Genomic DNA, 10,488 nt, shown 5'->3' with positions numbered 1-10,488 from the left:
AATTAAAAAATAATAAACTTTTTCCAAAGAAGTTACATTATTATCACCGAGTTGAGTCGAAGTTTTTTCACCCTTCACCCTACTCAACCTGACCTCATCCTCTTAAAAAATACAAATCAACTCGATCTAAACCCAATTTTTTTTATATAAAAAAAAGAATTTGACCCTATCGGATCGGGTCGAATCAGAACCCATCATTTTCGAGTTAAATTGTCATCCCTTGATATAATTTTAAAATTTTAAATAATAAAATGAAAACTAATAATTTAAATATTAAATACATAATTTTTAAAAAGTAACCATAAGTATTCATTTATAATATAAAATTGATTAGAGAAGTATTTATTAAATATAAAAATAAAGTTATAATTTAATATTCAATAATTTATTTATAAAATACATACACTGTTGAGACTGAGAAGTAAAAAAGATAAAAGACACATAAGGCCGCCCACCGAACCATCATGTGCTCATTTAACATCTGATGAATCCGATCTCTTCTTAAAATGATTGTCCTTTATTTTTATATGTATAAGGAGAGGTAAAATAATAGATTATTCCAACACAACCAGGTTGAGAACAGTTTTTGTTGGATTCCACAATCTCAAGGTTGCTCTACCACCCCTGCTAATTTTTTTTTGTATCGACCCATACAGAAGAGGGAGGAGAAAGAGAAGTGCGAGCAATCTCTGGGTCGTCGTCCTCCCTCTTCAGCGGGGTGTTTTTGGTAAGCAAAAATATAACAAAGGATTCACACAATCGGCGGCATCAATGCCAGCCCAGAAGCGGTCATTGCCGGAGAATCTCGACGATGAAGAAGACTCCACTCTCCATCACCAGAGCCACACCAAGCGATCTCGGAACGAAGATGGCCAACTCGAAGAAGCTGAGGCCGACACAACCCAAGAGGAGGAACAACAGCCCGAGCCGGAACAAGAGCAGGAGCAACAGAAACAAGACCCCCGATGAGCAGAACCAACAAGCTCAACAACTACAAGCCGACAAAGAAGATGAAGATGACGATGGAGATGGAGAAGACGAAGATGGTGACGTCATTTTCTCTTTTTTTTCACACTTTTGTTTCCCCTATATAGCTCGATGCATAGGTGTAAGCACATGTTTGAAGTTGTTTTTGATTCCTGGGCTTTTTTTTCCCTTTCCGTTTTGTTCTCAGATTCTGATGGGAGCCAATCTTCTACTTCTCAAGAGAAACCCCAGTACTCTTTTCGATCTCTTTCTCTGTCCATCATTTGTATTTCTTAATCTATTTTAGCTTCACGATTAGCTTTCGCTCTGCTTTTATGAGTTGGGCTTGCTGCGATTTCGTTTCTTTACGACGAGCATTCTTCTTTCTTTTCGATGTTTTAGCTGCTGGAGAGAAAATGATTCGAGTTTTACTTGTTGGGTTTTGTGCTATTTGCTATATGACATTGCGTTTTTGTGATATTTTTCCTCATCGTTTATTTGATTTGCAATTTGCATGTCAACGATCTGTGTCCTGTATATGCTCGTACCCGCTTAAGGCTGGGAAATTCTGAAATCTGTTCATATATATTCTTTATCCGTCTCGGGTCCTTGTTTGTCCAGTAAAACACTTTGAGTATTCTTTACCAACTTGTAAAATACTAGCTCGAAAACACGTCCTACTATTTTATTTCACTGTTCAAAATGTGCATGATTTGTCTTGTATAAATGCAGTTTGTTTTGATTCTGGGTTCTTTTCTTCCCCACCTTGCGTTTTTCTGAATCCCATTATGCAATCTGGGTTCAACTCTTGAGAATCTAATAAAACCTTAATGAGTCAGTGTCACTAGGCTAGTTTTGTTAAGCTTTCAGTCAAAGAGTCTATGCATTGAAACTACGGAGGTGCCTCTGCCTAGGTTTTGAACTGTTATTTCTTCAAAGAGTATTACCCAAGTAAAATACACTCTGGAGCTGGCGAGTCTGTGAACAAGCATGAAAGTAAGAGCTGAGGCAGGCTAGTGAGGTTTGAAAAGTGCCGCTTTTCATCGTCTATTCTAGTCTTTGGAGGAAACAATGCATGGGAAATGACAACTAGCTATCATGGAGTCTGTTATTGTGGAATCTCGTTCATAAACCATGATATTTGGGTCATTCTTTTGGTATGGGTACATGTCAGGATTCTCATAGTAAGTTGGTTTGGGTTTGGTTCTATTTCTCTCTTCCCCTCTCTCTTTATATATATATATTGCTAGATTTACTAAAAAATAACAGCTTAATTCATTTTTCCTCGGTCATTCTTAGTGTGATAATAAAGTATTAGTTGACACCTTGTGTTCTGATTTCCTTGGCTGTCATGCAAAGTCATATATTTACATTGATGACAGCAACAGTTCTATCTTTCTACCGACATGCTTTCTGGAATCTTTATGCATAATGTACATAATGTACCTTTAATCTATAAATGACATGATAGAAAGTTCTATTTACATTTTTTATGTTCGAATTCCAGATATGTCTTCGTAGAGCTTCCGGAAATTCGTAAAGATGTTCAATGCCCAATTTGTTTAGGTAATACTTCAATTTGCTACCATTCTATGCTTTGCTCCTACAATTTATGTTGAATATCTGTGATTAGGAGTTTAGATATATGAATCAGTGGTTGTAATAAATAAAAATGAACAACTCTTGTTTGGTTACAGACTCTGTGGAGGTCAAACCCATCACCTTTTCTTTATTATGAGCATATATTGTTGATTATTTTTCTTTTGTCTTTGGAAAATCATATGAACCATTACAAGAGGAAAATCAAGTGTCATATGTTTACTGTTTAGTGCACATATTATACTATTAATCGATAAAGTATGTCTTATTTTTTTCCAGACGTATAAGTAGAACTGTAGAACATAGTGCTTTCTTCCTTAAATGTTCTACGATTATGCAGAAATTTTTCCACTTGTTGTTTTAGTTATATTGTCTGAAATTGATATCTTCTTTAGTTGGTTTTGTACGAATTAAATGTTGTCTCCCCCTTTCTAGCTTGTGCTGAAGTTATGATCAGGTTTGTCTTGAAGAAAATTGTAACCCCCCAGACCGATGCGGGTAACCCGATCCGATCCGGGAAGTCACATTAGGGCCACCGGAGCGACCCATTGTAAAAATAGCGGAAAATTTAAATCTTTTTATCAGAACATGTAAACTTATAAAATCATTTGTCACTATTTAAAAATAAAACATATTTCCAGACTCGTATATAAATCAAAATACAATTACATGCCCCCTAATCACATGTACCATACTCTGCAACAACGCCGGAAGAACTCCCTTACTGAAGTCGATAGATGCACTGGTACAATTCTTTTAACCTGAAAAGGTGAGTAATAGAGTGAGCTTCGAAAAGCTCAGTAATAAAGAACTACCAGATGATGCTGAAAAACGTGCAGATACAGATAAACATATTTTCCTTATTGTTTCAGATATTTACAGATCTTTCTGTTGAGCTGAGGTCCATTGATATCGCATGTAGTAACAAATAGTATTCATTTCAGATGGAAATATTTCGGATGTCTAGGTTCAGGATATCAGAATAGGTTTTCTAGTGTGTTCCCAAAAACCATGTAACTTTTCAGATCTTTTTAAAACACATATATATATATACCCCCATCCCATCACAACATAATGTGTAGGTTCCCCAGAACCATACACCCAACCCAACACAACATATAAGGCCCTGAGCACAAAGCCGAGGTACCTGCGGAAATTCTTCCTTCAACAATACCCCCCAATTAAAACATTTTTCCGTCATTAAACGAAGATATCAGAAATCAAAACAGAATTCAGAACAGATATCAGAACAGAATCCATATCAGAAATCAGAACAGAATTCAGGTCATTTATCAGAACAGAATTCAAGTCGGAAATCAGATAAAATATTTATATGATTAGGGAACACACCAGAGTTTACAGATATTATTCAGAGATGCTAAATAATCTTAGCAGGCAGAGAAACACGGATTTTCAGTATACCGATAAAATACCAGACGTTAGAAATACTATTGGAAAAGTTCAATAACTGACAGAATCATCAGTTATTCAGAATGTGAATTATCAGGATCATATCTTATTTGGACAGTTTTCAGAAGTTGTATGTAATCAGAAGGGTATTCAGAATCCTTTATATCCATGTCAATTGATCGGATAATCGAACAACTTGAGAACGAAGATTCAGAACCTTAACAATCTATGTCGACTGATCAATTCATTTTCCTTCTAGGGTATTTACTCTTTAATACCACAAATTCTTGTCCGTAAACCATTTTCGGAATCATCGCTGAATAAATCTTCCAATGTCTTTATTTCATTTCCACGCTTCCACAATATCATAAAATGTTGACGTACTTGATTAATTTGTTCATAACTCATTGTAATTGTACACTACGTAAACTCATAAGAGTTTCCAGACTTATCCAAATCACTTATTAAATCCTCAGTCATTGAGGTTACCTAGTTCATTTAGCAGTCATGTCCATTCCAGTTACTTCAGGATTTTCCAGAGTAATTCAAACGTTCCTGAATTTCAGATACATGTTGTACTTTCATTCCATTCAATTTGGTCTTCGTGGTTGATTTGTCGAACAAACATCCAATTCTTAGTACTGAATACGATCTAGAGCTGAGCTGAGATGAATACTTCCAAAATTATCATTGAGCCAAACTTGAGAAGACGAACACATGTTCCAGTAATATCTATGCCATTCAAGTATTGACATAGCTTTAGGGTTGATCTATTCACTTAAATTGTTTTCCATTACCTTTAAAGGTAGTCCAATACTTATGCTTACTTGGATTCCTTAATTAATCCAATACATTTACTTAATTTAGGCCATAAGGTTATTTTGTAAATTTTGGTATTCGGTTTTATTCCATTCATTTCAGAGCTCGAGGATATCCAATCATTCCTGAGCTTGGTGATATTCTTGGTTCATTTCCATTACAGGGGTATTTTGGTCATTTTACAGATCTACGGTATTTCAATCTTTTCCTTCCATCCGATCTTATTATTTAATTCAATCTTATCATTTACTTCAGTCCTTTCGAACAATTCTGACAGCAAAATACCCCCGATAAAATTACTCTTCCAGTATTTACTCATTATTCGAATATTTTCAGGTCAAGTGTCTTCTCAGACTTTACAAACGGAATATCATAAATTTTCCTGCACTAAGTCGGGATCTTAACAATTAAATCCGTACTTATTCGAGTTAAGTACGAATCCTCTAAGTATTTTCTCATTCAGAGTCATCTCAGACTATTCTACCTCTTAAGGCATTTCCGTAATTTCTTAGCCAGATAAGTTCGATATTAGCTCTTAACGAAAATAATATAATTTAGAGATCATATGATTAATTTCTTTCTTGAACAATCTCTGATCTTGAAATAATTCCCTTAACACACTTCTAGTATCTTGCATAAACCTTCTTGGGGTTAAAAACCGGTTCTCCATAATTTCCAAGTAAAACTAACATTTCTTATGCACATCAATAGTTTTAGCAGATCAATAATTCTTTTCAGATTTATTAATCCACTTCCAGAGATAATTCTTATCATTTTCCAACATAAGGGTAATTTCGTAATTTTCCCTAATCGAAATATTCTCTTAATTTATCATATAAGTACCTTTAATGAGATAAATTATAATCTACAATCCATGGTTAATTCTTTTATTACTTAATTCCAGAACTTGTAATTTAATTCAAACCGTCCTCCAATTTCTTATAATAGTCATCTGAGCCATATTCAGTTATCTACTTTCTACCGTATTTGTACCTAGTGTAGATCTTCATTAATTACACATATGAGACTAAACATTTTCATTCATGCATTTATCAATACCAACATGTTCCATAAAGCATAAAGAGGTAGTAAAGTATTACCTCGATTTCCGTGCAATACTGATCGACCATAAAAATTCCATTCGAACGCCTTTGATCTTCAATTCAACTTCCAATAATTCCTCAGATACATATCAACATAAATTATATCAGAAACGAAGCTTAATTACGATAAACGGATCGAATTGGGTGATAAATCAGTGAAAGACGGCTTACCGGTTCGAATTTGGCGAAACGGACTTCGGATTCGGATTCAGAACGTCGAAAGCATAAAATATGACTTTTCGGAAATTTGGAATATTCGGTCAAAATCAAAGTCAACGGGTTTGACCGGCAATTTCGAGGTCTTCGGGTTTGAATTTCGAAAAACGGACAGCGGAATCGGATTTGGAACGTCGAAAAATGTCAGGATAGGTATACTCGGTCGAAGTCAAAGGTCGTTTAATGCTCGATCAAAGCCGGTCAAAGTTTTGGTCAACAGTGGTCAACGTGGGTCAACGGTCAACGGGTCAACGGGTCGGGTCAACGGGTCGGGTCGGGTCAACTGGTCGGGTAAACGGGTCGGGTAAACGGGTCGGGTCGGGTCGGGTTATGACCGGTCAAACCGGTCAACTATCCACTAAAACCGGTCAAACCGGTCACTTTTGTCTTCCCCACGCGCAGTGGCGGCGCGTGGGGGCGCGTGGGCACTGTTCCGGCAGTGTAAAATTCACAGAAAAATTTCTAAAAATTATTTTGAGCGATTTCGAGATACTTACAAAGCTCGGTTCATTTTGAACGGCGGAGAGCTCGATTTTGAAATGTCGGAAACTTTGACCGCTTCACCTCCACACGCGCTGCCGCCGCCGGAGAAAAAGGAGAACACCGGTGGACTCGGAACGGCACAAGGAACACGATGGTGCGGGAGGTGTCGTAAACAGATGACCCGATCGTCGTGAATCGATGAAAAACCAACAAAAACCGAGTTATTACCGACGATACTTTCGACAGAAATTAACGACGAACGACGACGATTCACGATGAAAGGTTTGAGGGGTTTTGTTCCTCGATTGGCAACGAACACGGTGGTGGTTTCGGCTCGTCGATCGGAGGTCAGACGGCGAGTAGATCGGAGTTGAAAGGAGGGTAGTTGGAGAGGGAAAACTGGAAAATTTTCTCCTGAACCTGCGCACGGGGAGAGAACTTATAATTCAACATATTAAAAAAATGGTTAAATCATGGGTTTAGCCACTGAATTTCCTGCACTTCTTAAAATGGTCTTCCAACTTTGAAATCTTGTAATTTAACCCACTGTTTATTTCAAAACATCAAATTAAATCCACCACTTTATAATTTCTTAAATTTAACCCCTAAATTGGGGTGTTACAAAAATGAATTTTCAGTTCAAAAGAACTGTTAATACGAGTGTGTTCTATAATGGAATATAAAGTTTAATTTTACATAACCAACTTTCTAAGCAATAATTCTTTTAGTTTGATTTCCAAATGGTAGATCCTACCAGGCCCTTTTCTTAAAACATCTTTCGTGGATATTCTATTTGGTGTAAGGTTTATTTTGTTTTGTCATGACAGTTGCTCTAGTTGAAAAGTTATCTTCACCGTTGTGCTTAATGGTGTTAGAAGATTTAGTATAAAATCATAAATTTAGTAAAAACTTATGATTGCACTAGGACACAAATAATATGGAAACCAAGGAGAGTTTGTATATCTGGATTCTCCTTGAAAGAACTAAAGTTGGGAAGATAGGAAAAAGGATAATCAAAGATTGTTGATTCTGTGATATCTGAATTTTTCATTTGATTATTTGAAAGGGGTTTTGATGCTATGTAAATCTAAATTTTACAACTGTTCTTAATGAACTGGGACATGGGAGGAAGGTATTATTAAATAAATGCAGATAAGTTGATCATGTGAGCATATGTTAGTAAAATGCTTATCAATTCGGGGATTCGACGCGATATGTAAATTCTAGCCGGGAAGGTGTAATATGTCCATAAACAGATTTTAATTAAATTTAGATAAATGCATTAGCATGTTTTCTCTGAAGTAAAAACCAATAAAGAGTAATATTATAGTATTCGTATTCACATGAATGGAATGTGCTGCTTTTACTTTTTCATGGAGACACATACTGGATAAAAGGCATTTGCTATGTTTGATTGCATCAGGTAATGTTATGCTTGTTAGTCTTTTAATCTTTCTTTCCCTGCTGATCTGTGGTCAGCATTAATGCTGTTGGTTTATTTCTTGAGTTATTGCATTGTTTGCTAGCACTAGCATTTATTGCTTTCTGTGTACAGGAATCATAAAGAAAACAAGAACTGTAATGGAATGCCTACACCGTTTTTGCAGAGAATGCATTGACAAATCAATGAGACTCGGGTATGTTATAAGTGGATTGCTACTAACTTGCCTCTGTTTGGGTTAATTTGTAAATTTCTGGAATTTCTTGGTTCTGATTATAGGAACAATGAGTGTCCTGCTTGCCGTACGCATTGTGCTAGCCGGCGTTCGCTAAGAGATGATCCAAACTATGATGCCTTAATTGCAGCTTTATATCCAGATATTGATAAGTATGAAGAACATGTCTAAGTTCTTTCCTTTCTCCTCTTTATTTATTTTTTCAGTACATGATGCTATTTTAAAGTTTCTTACAGCATGATCTGGCTAATCAATGCTGATTTTCTGCATTTGGTCTCTCAGGAATTGGCTTTTCATGAAGAGGAAAGGACTCGCAACAAGCAGGTCATAAATATGTGTATATATATATAGTTCTTGTTACTGCATGCATTTATTTCTCTCTGCTGTACTTATTAATTTGTGTTCATTCACCTGCCTTAAAACATGCAACCTGACTCTTTTCATGGTTACTTGTATATATGTGTGCATATATATATATATATATATATAGTACAGGTAATGAACTATTAAAATAATTATCACAATGAAAGAGAATGTATGCTACAGTTCCATTTATAAGATTATCCTTTCATCTTTTTGACTTTGGTGCAATCAATAACCAAAATGGAATAAATCAGTTTCTCATTTCATATATGTGAGGTGATAAAACTTGTCCTAAATGATTGCTTAGTACTCTTTTATTCCCTATCCAATTCTATGTTCTAAGAATATCATTAGATTGTGTTATAAGTTCAAGACCTTAATACATTTTTTGTTCTTATCAATGGTTGTTTTTATATTTTATTTAGATCCAAGCATCAATTGCCCAAGTTTTACGGAGACAATCAGAAGCACGCAGTGCGGGTGGCTTTATTACTAGATCACTACGCCATCATTGGAGTAGTCATCCTCATAGACAACGGAACTTACGCGGAGTTGAGCATTTAGGATCTGAAGACATTGAGGATGAAAATGATGATAATGGAGGCAAAGATTCATCTTCTACAGATGAGCGATGTACGGAAGTGAGGCAGAGAAGGCGCAAAAGACGGACTCGAATCCGGATGACCCTGCCTTCTTCATCGGTGGTAAATTCAGATGGTGGATATGTTGAAAATGATGCAGAAGTGTCTAGAGACTGCAGGGGCATTTCTCCTGGGCTTGTCTGGAACCCGGATTTGCTTGCTTGGGGAAGAGGTGGTGCTCGGAGTCACACTCGACATGGAAATTCTGGCAGTGGCAGTAGCAAGAGTTCTCGTGCTCGCTTAAACAGATTGGTAGAGTATCTTAGGAGCTTGGAGGAAAACGATGCTGAGGTATGATAGGATGATACCAGGAGACTCCATAATTATATGGTTCTTTTGGCTTTTCCCTTCTATTCCCCATTTTGCATGCAGGTCCTCGTTTTTGTGTAATTAAAGCCTATTCTTTGCATGCAGTTGGATGTTCATCTCAAGCTTATTTCAGTGGACGAACACAGCACATCATCAACCCTACCTTTGTTGTCAGCCCAGTCTGTCAGTTAAGCAGCTATGCGAAGTGAGATTTCTTTCCCACCAGCTTAAACATAGAATGTCTCTTTCTAAGGCTATGACAAGTTTGAATGGCCTCGACATTTGGTTTGAATGGGTATAATGCATTAAAATTGGTGATTTCGGTTTACCAAAATCCTATGCGTGAACTCATTTCCCCTTTTATAAAATCGGATTTTATCATCTTTCGTTTTCACCTTCAGGACAAACTTTTAAAGGATGATTGTCTAAAATCATAGTAATTGTTTGGTGAACAGTACATTGCTCTTCAGACACCATTGCGAGCTGAAGAAGTAGAAATATTAACGGTAAAGGGACCATACCGAACCAATGACAACTGCGCCAACCTCTCGGAGGATGCACTACAAGTCTTGGAAGGTCAAGAAACTTTGGCAGGGCTTAAGGTCAAGCGGACTTCCGGAATGAATCATTTGGTGAGTATATATCTTCGCATTTGGCATCTCTATTCTTCCCAGAATATCCTCCAAAATTACAATATTGAATCAAGAGTTCACAGTCATATTTTTGTTTCAGATATTATCATATCGGCAGAGGCAAAGCAGCTAAGCACAATTGCGTCATCGTCGAAAACAACAGCTCTACAAGACAGTTGCTGACGGTTGCCTCTGATAATTTAAACTTGAGTTCTGTATGGACATACACGGATCTGGCAGGTGTTTGGTGGCTTGATGAAACCATTGTTTG

At 36.5% G+C, this 10,488-nt stretch overlaps 1 pseudogene; it reads left to right on the top strand.

The window, feature by feature from the left end:
• The first annotated feature begins 617 nt into the window (after positions 1-617).
• Positions 618-10,485, top strand: LOC120216116 (annotated as a pseudogene).
• The last annotated feature ends 3 nt before the right edge of the window (positions 10,486-10,488 follow it).

The sequence above is a fragment of the Hibiscus syriacus genome, unplaced genomic scaffold, assembly GCF_006381635.1.
Source record: "Hibiscus syriacus cultivar Baekdansim isolate YM2019G1 unplaced genomic scaffold, ASM638163v2 tig00110156_pilon, whole genome shotgun sequence".
NCBI lineage: Eukaryota > Viridiplantae > Streptophyta > Magnoliopsida > Malvales > Malvaceae > Hibiscus > Hibiscus syriacus.
This window is presented reverse-complemented; position numbering and strand designations above follow the sequence as displayed.